This window comes from Crinia signifera, chromosome 1, assembly GCF_055691185.1.
Source record: "Crinia signifera chromosome 1, ASM5569118v1, whole genome shotgun sequence".
NCBI lineage: Eukaryota > Metazoa > Chordata > Amphibia > Anura > Myobatrachidae > Crinia > Crinia signifera.
The window spans coordinates 352,255,922-352,264,265 of record NC_139217.1 but is presented as its reverse complement, the minus strand read 5'-3'; the positions used below and the strand labels follow the sequence as shown (position 1 = coordinate 352,264,265).

Here is an 8,344-nt window from a genome sequence, read left to right as displayed (position 1 = left end):
TCCACCTCTCGGCCACATTGCCTACTGCAAACCACATAGCTGTTACAATGTAGGTTACAATGTAATCAATGCTCAGTCACTCAGTATCATGCACAGCACAGATCTGCCGTTGCTGTACTGTGTATGCTGCAAACACAGCTGTGCCACGGCCCCATACAGCAGTCTACATCCCCGACACATGCAGCACAGCCCCGGCACAATGCACAGCCCCGGCACACGCTCATGCAGCACAGCCCCGGCACATGCATCATATCCAGCGCGTATTTCCAATAGGTCGCTGATCGGCCCATATATTGGAGGGTCACATTGGTAAAGGTTAAATATAGCACTGTTCTAATTATATTAAAAAATAAAAATCTAACATAGGCAGAGTGGAGGCATGGTGAATGCAAGTGGCACATCTTCCAATAGTTCCCAGTAAAACACATGAACTCAATGCAAATGGAGTCTTTAGGGAAGAAATAACAGCAGATGCCACTATAATCATAATGTAACAACTACTAGAAGGTCACCATTGAAGTATCAGTAGCCTATATACAATGTGCTTTGTATTAATGTTTAAATATATATATATATATATATATATATATATATATATATATATATTAGTGTGTGTGTGTGTGTATGTACGGTATGTATATATCACACACCATGTGAAGAATCACGCAGGGAGCACATATGCACCAACACCCACCCTGTATACAGCATAGACCTCTAATGTCTTGCTGAGAATATCGGTGACAGCCGCACCCTGCACCTTATTTGCCATTCCTATCTCCCCATCAGTATTATTGCAGCTGGCAATTGTGTGGGCAGTGATGCTCCTGGGGAGAATGTCAGTGAAGGATGATCGCATGTTTAGACCCTCTTACCTATTGCAGCCTCCACCTCTGGGATACATCCAGCATGGCTCAGATAGGTACTTGCCGCTGTTGGCGGACGACCCCACGCAAAGCCCTGGGCTTATCTGCCTTCTTGATTTGCTCTTTTCTTTTTAATTAGCCCTTCATGGTGTGTAGACTCTTGTAGGAGCGTCCTGTCATACAGCAGGCATGGGGGGGTGCTCAGTCTGTCCTGTGCTACAGGAGGGGGGGAGGCTGTCCTGTGACATAGGAGGAGGGAGAAGAAGAAGGGAGGCTGCTCTGTCATAGGGAAGGGAGGTAGAGAGCAGAAAAAGCTGTCCTGCTCCATAGAGTGATGGGAGGAGTTAGGGGAGGATCGGACATTGCTCACTTATTCAGAGAGGCAAGAGGAGGGGATGATAGAAGTAGGTGGAGAGAGAAGAATGGGCTGAATTCTAAAATACAAAAGGTTTTGAAAATTCAATTTCAGTGTATATTATACGTCCTCGCTGAAGCTGTCCTTTTTGTGTGCGTACACACATCCTATACCTAGCCAACATCTGTCTTCAGTATATCACCTGACATCTACCCAAGTGTATAGCATAGTGGGGAGTGTGGCCTCACGGACACCTGCCTAACATTGCAGTGCACAGCAGCACATGTCACACAGCACTCTTCCTTATAGATGGTGCTCATCATCACTGTGATCGGCTGCTCTCATCCTGCAGTAGCAGCAGCACATCATATTCTCCAGCCCTGGAATTGCAGGGGTGCAGACTGCAGCACATTGGCTCAGATGAACAGGCTGCTGGCTAGAGTGTGAGCCGGTGAATGTGACGTGGCTCTATACTGCTCTATAATACTTGGGAAAATAGTTACCATAGCAACCACTACAGCACATCACATGGTAACGACCTCATGTTGCTTTTGAGACAGACACGTATACGGTCATAGCAGCATAAACATACACAATGCTGCCGCTGCTGCCAGCTTTCAGTCAAAGCAAAGTATTGTTTCAAATTGTTGTAACCATATGGAAGGTTATGACTTTGTGCCAGACACAGCTGCAAGCAACAGTGTACTTCTTCAGGATATCCTCACCTGAACACAGGGGCTTCTATGTCATACTGGCTGATTCACTTACTGTTTTAATGTTTGAAGACTTTGAATAACATAGTGTTTTGTTGGATCAGGTAAAAACCTAAACGGCCATGAACGCCCGACCTGCAGCCTGCAGCAAACTTTGCCATTCTGTAGCTTGTAGGTCTCGTCTCCATCCAGATGGTGTCCTGAGCAGAAGGGTGCATGTCACCAGGGAGCTGGGAAGGGAGAGATTGCAGCCTCTCTGTATGGTCTGGACCTTGGGTAGCCAACCCTAGTCCTCGAGAGCTACCAACAGTGCATGTTTTGCAGTTCTCCTCACAGAATCACAAGTGTGCTAATTAGCTCCATCTGTGGATCTTTTAAAATGTGTCAGTGATTAATGAGTGCAGCTGTGCAGCAGCTAGGTTTTCTGGAAAATGTGCACTGTTGGTAGCTCTCGAGGGCTAGGGTTGGCTACCACTGGACCATTATGGTTATTACCCCATCTGATAGGGTCTACACACGGAACGGTCATTTTCTAAGTGACCTGACTAGATCAGACTAGATCGCATAGAAAATGACCCACAATCGATCCGCGTGTAGGGGCGATAGCGATGCGCAGCCCCATGCATTGCTATCACCTGTCTAGATTTTTATTGCATGCAGTATAAAATCATTCAGATTGCCAATATTCTCACCGGAGAACACGGCCCTGCCACATCAGTGAACTGAGCAATTTTGCTGAGCGATCATCGCTGGTGCACATAGCTCTGTGTGTAGGCCCCATTAGGACCAAAAGAGGAGGGGACTTGGCAAACACTGTATCAGTAGCCCAGAATGCCAAATCGAAATGCTTCATTTATGATACTGCCATGCTGGACCTTGTAGTGTTCGGTTTGAGCCGGGGAGTCTGTCTGGCGGGAGCCTCTAGCAGCTGTCACCTGAGAGATGGGAAGAGAAAGACTGAAGCCTCCCTATGTGGTCTGGGGATGAAGGGAAAACTGTAATGGTCCAGACCATACAGGGATACTGTAAACTCTTCTTCCCCATCTCCCAAGTGAGGAGCCTCTCTATGGACAGAAAACTGTCCCAGTCTCCCTTCCTCCCCATGATCCAGCTTTCCTTTGGCCATGACTGGTATTTCGCCTAATCCTGTGTTGGGCCTAAGTTGTTAAAGGTGAACCATCAGCACCGTGGGCCTGATTTGGAGATGGATGCAATGTTGATGTACACAGTGGAGTGATTTATTTTTCTTTATACTGAGCATGTGTGTAAGTAACTTGGCATGTGTGCTGTGATAGCCATGTGTGCCGTGATAGCCATGTGTGCCGTGATAGCCATGTGTGCCGTGATAGCCTTATTGTTAGCTATCACTATAGATAGCATTGGTTCAATGTGACATTTAGCTCTGATCAGAGGCGTAACTCTGGGAGGCAATGGAGTCATCTGCCGCCAGATTCCTGCTCCCAAGGGGGCACCTCTCCTACCCTGCAAGTTTAAATCAGTTAATTGAATGCCGTCAATATTACTTCTGTGGCTGACTCCCCCTTCTAACATAATTTTTGCAAGTGTCACCCTGTCTTAGAACCCATGACCACTTTACTGATTGAGCAATTGGGGGGGCACCAATATTTGTATTGTCTCCGGGCAACTGGGACGAACTGGCTCTGATAACTAGAAATTCATGTATACTTAACCTATACTTAACCTTCCAGCTATGTGATTTGGTATCCAGAGCTCCAGCGGTGACGTCTTCACCTACAGGTCTTCTGCCAATTGCCGGGGGGGGGGGGGGGGGGGGGGGGGAGGCAGGGCCGGGCAGCAGGAGCCAGGCAGCGGCTGAAGCTGAGCACAGCACTGATCTCAGCATTCAGCTCAGCTGCGTTGCCTAGCAGGAGTGACCGCAGGCAGTGGCTTGCCAGTCTGGGTCACTCCTGGGAAAATTCTTGGGAGTGCCAGCGAAGGGGTTAACTAGTTTTTCAATAGTCCCCACAAGAAAACATACTTTTTGTGTTCCCTAACTGTGTTTTTATTGTAAGCAATAGCAGTTTTTACCCATGGGCTGCATACCTCCCAACTGTCCCGATTTCCACGGGAATGTCCCAATTTTTGGGACGTTTCTGCGTTCCTCCAATGGCCAGGCGGTGTCCCCCTGCCAGTTTCTGGCCAGCGCTTAATAGACGCTGTGCGTATGCGCACAGTGTCTACTCCGGCAGCCAGAGGGGCTGGGGGCAATGGGCGATTGCCCCCACAGCAGCAAAATGGGGGCGTGACCTCGTGAGGCGATGCAATCATAGGCCACGCCCCCTTTCCTGGCAAACCACGCTCCCTAATTTCCTTCCTTTACCTAAAAGTTGGGAGGTATTGGGCTGCCCACAGGTGAAATCCGCCACTGTGCTCAATAATGTGAAACCAGATACAGTCTGTGAGATTGCACTGGCTTCAAGTGACTGGCAGTGACTTCTTGTAGAAAGAAAGTTTTCTACATAAAGAAAACTGGTATACCAAGGCCGTCAATGCACCGCCCCTTATGACATAATGCCACAAGTCAACAGTAACTCAGTGGGTTCCTGGGTGAGATTTAATAGGTTGAGAGATTCAGAGTGAGAGATTAGGTAAAACATCTCCAGTTTTTTTAAAGTGGCAATCATTTACACTGCAAAACCAGTTTGATTTTGAAGTGTAAACATATACAAACACCTATCCTGCAAATCCTAACCTAGGGCCTTATTTTGGTTCATTCTTTCTGACAAAATCCTTCTTAGATGGGCAAAACCATGTGCACTGCAGGTGGGGCAGATGTAACATGTGCAGAGAGAATTAGATTTGGGTGGGGTTTTACTTCAAAGTGAGATCTATATTGCAGTGTAAAAATAAAGCAGTCAGTATTTTCCCTGCACAGAAACAAAATTACTCACCCAAATCTAATTCTCTCTGCACATGTTACATCTGCCCCCCCTGCAGTGCACATGGTTTTGTCCATCTAAGAAGGATTTTGTCAGAAAGAATGAACCAAAATAAGGCCCCTACACAAGTACAGGGAGAACATGTAAACTACCTTCATATAGGGCTAATTTATATAAAAGTATGTAAATAAAGTTGGTTGTTTATATTGTATTGTGTATTTGTTCTGTTTAAAAAAATGAAGCCCACATTTGTATCCAATACAGTATATACCTGAAATGCACATTTTTCTGAAACATTACCAGTTTATTGTGAAAAATCATGCGGTGGTATCAAATGAAGCTGGACGAATCACAGTAGCTAATAGCCTTTTTGAATTCATTTCTGTAGATATTAGTGGGCTCATGTATAACCTTGCTCTGCAAAAGGCCGATCTGGCTTTGAGATAAGGATTAGGCTACACAAACTTTTATTTTTTTTGTAGTCATGTGCACCAAATCTTATCAAACACATCATATGACTGAGATGTGATGTGCTACAGATCTGATGAACAGTTATACTGTTATATGACTAGCATACTGCAGTCTGGTCATGTCACATATGCTGCATGCAACTAATTGCGTTCTTTCACAGCAAAGAGCATCATGTTGTGTTAAATAAAGCTTTATTATTTTGTCTCCATCAGCAGCAGGAATATCCAAAATATCCAGCAGGATCGCTAAAACGGTACTTATATGTTAGTTGGGCGCCCAATTAGCATATGTACGCTAACTTAGGAAAATCGCATTGCATGAGCCATTTTAAGGGGCATGCGATGCGATGCGATTTTCCTATGTAATTTATTCACTGCTCTTTTAGCCCTGGGGGATCGCATCGCACCTCCGGCAAAATTGCATGGGATCACATGTGATTTTATTGGGTGTGCGATGCCATTACATTAGGTATACAATAATATGATTATAGGAGTTGATTACTATATAGTGTGACGAGCGCAGCGAGCCACCGAGCCCGAAGCATGTCGAGCGCAGCGAGCCCCGCGAGGGGACACAGATTAATTTACATGTATTCCGCGCCCTCTCGCGGGGCTCGCTGCACTCGCCACACTATATAAAATCAACCTCACGCTGACATGAATAGTGGGGGTATGAAAAGGTCGGAGGACGCGTTCCGCCGCCCCTCACGGGGCTCACTGCGCTCGCCACGCTTCGGGGTGGCTTGGATAGTGGGATAGTAAAAGCTATTTTTAGGACAAACAATCATATTATTGTATACTTAATGTAATGGCATCGCACACCCTATGAAATCGCATAAAATCGCATCCGATTTTGCGGCAGGTGCGATGCGATACCTTGGGGGCAGTATATAAATTACATAAAAAAATTGCATCACATCGCACATCGCATGACACTAAAATGGCCCATGCGATGCGATTTCCCTAGGCAGAATAGCCCACTAAGCAAATAGCTTAGTGGGCGCCCAACTAACATATAAGTACCGCTAAAACTAAAAGTGGGAAACATGATCAAGGGACTCCATACATATTTTTTTTACAGTAACCCATATGTACCCAGAGTCAGGGCCATCTTAATGCATGGACTTACTGGGCAGCTGTCCTAGAGCCCCACAATTCTAGGGGCCTTCAAGCAGGGGTTATCTGGTGCCTCTAGAGGTTCTTGTTAGGCTAGTAGAGATTGCTGCCTGGCTGCATTGGTTGTGAACGACATGAAACCAGAGCTGTTGGGAAACATTCTCTACTGGTCACCGGCTGTAAACATGCTAAATGCTGGGTGACTGATAGTAAAGAGACAACGCAGGAAGTTATGATTTTTTTTAACTTAAGAAGGTGCCCCAGTGCATTGCTTTGCCTAGGGCCCACAATACTTTTAAGGTGGCCCTGCCCTGAATGAGTCTATGGTCTTGCAGAATGGCCTCCGCAGCTGCGATGCTGGAGCCATGTTTTCTTGCACCCCAAAAATGGTCATGACATGTCATAATTGTTACACCTATGGTGTAATGGCAAAGAATAGTTCTAAGCCTATGGAAAAATATGGTGGCATTTGAGGATAAGCAAATGTTTACACTAGCAGAAAGAGAGCATTCCCAAGTAAGCACGCTGTGTATGACTAACTTTTGCAGGGTAGTACAGAATTGAAAATGTAGAACAAGATCATTTGACTAAATGAATGGGAAGACCTATTTTAAGATGCATTTTTCCACTAGCCCTGGGAAGGTAGAAATCAGGCCATGCTTTTTACAGTAATTGAGGGGCCACGTGCTCAAATTGTAAAAAACTCATGTCAACCTTTTCTGTATCGACCTTTGACTTGTGTCAACCATGTCAATGTTGACCTACACATTGTTTACATGGACATTGTTGACCTAATATACCACACCTCCCTTGGCTTAATGTAAACATAGTTTACTGTAGGTTCCACAAACTACTAAATGTGATAAAGGCATTACCAATTTACTCTCACACTCATGAATGTGAAGGTGTGTAGTTGTGTACACAATAGATGATATCGTTAACGATGTTCATGTTAACGACCATCATTAACCATATTTTCGTGCATATTGTCTAGTTCAGCCGTTCCCAACCGGTTCCTTATATTAAGGAGTAGCGGAGGAGTAGTGTGCAGGCAGGAATTGTGTCCCTCTGTGCCGCTGGATGTGTTCTGTCTCTGGGGTTCCTGCTAACGCCTGTACGATTAATGCCGTGGCTTCCTTCACTCAGGGCAGAGTAACACTGATGTCTGATGGCAGCGAGAGTAGCTCCCAGTGGATTGCTGATCAGGCAAAAGATCAAGGATATGCTTATGATGCTGCAGAACGAAGGAAGTGACGCAACGTGGTTCCGTGGTTCATCACAATGGCAACGGGAGACTTCTTCCTCTTCTTCCTTCATTACCAATATTATTTTTGAGTATCCCCAATTCGTCAGCAGCGTACCCCCACGGGTACATGTACCACAGGTTGGGAACCACTGGTCTATTGTGCACTCCATTGTTAACAATGCAGGCTAGTTAGCAATATCCTCCATCATCTATATGTGCAAGACAAAGGAGGATATCTCTACCGAGAGCCATGCTGCGGAATCCAGCCAGCAGGTGCACGGGGAAAGTTTACCAACTATCACATTTTCCAGAGCACAATGGTGATGCAATGTAATTTGCAGGTGAAAGTTTTGCCACATATATCCTAATCAAAACCAATCAATTACAACACCCAAATTTGCTTAGTGGGCATCGATGTGCGATGCGATGCAATGCGATGCGATTTTCCTATGTAATTTATTTACTGCTCTCTCAGCCCCGGGCTGGTGGGGCTCGCCACGCTTCGGGCACGGTGGCTCGCTGCGCTCGCCACACTATATAAAATCAACTCCATGCGTAGTTGGATAGTAGGGGTATGAAAAAATGGGGTGCATTTAACATGGGAGCCCAGATAATACATAAGTACCCTATATTCTTCTTGCAGAAAAAGTTATTATCAATAATATTATTATTAATAATAAT

At 45.5% G+C, this 8,344-nt stretch overlaps 2 protein-coding genes across 7 annotated transcripts in view; one reads left to right on the top strand and one right to left on the bottom strand.

The window, feature by feature from the left end:
- GNAZ (G protein subunit alpha z) overlaps positions 1–1,171 on the bottom strand; it is a 107,412-nt gene extending 106,241 nt beyond the window's left edge. The window contains exon 1 of the mRNA XM_083148064.1: positions 873–1,171. The gene's annotated coding sequence lies outside the window, so the exon portion shown is untranslated. The remainder of the gene's footprint in view (positions 1–872) is intronic.
- The window catches only part of RSPH14 (radial spoke head 14 homolog), a 241,662-nt gene that overhangs the window by 209,173 nt on the left and 24,145 nt on the right, over positions 1–8,344 (top strand). The gene's annotated exons all lie outside the window — the stretch shown is intronic.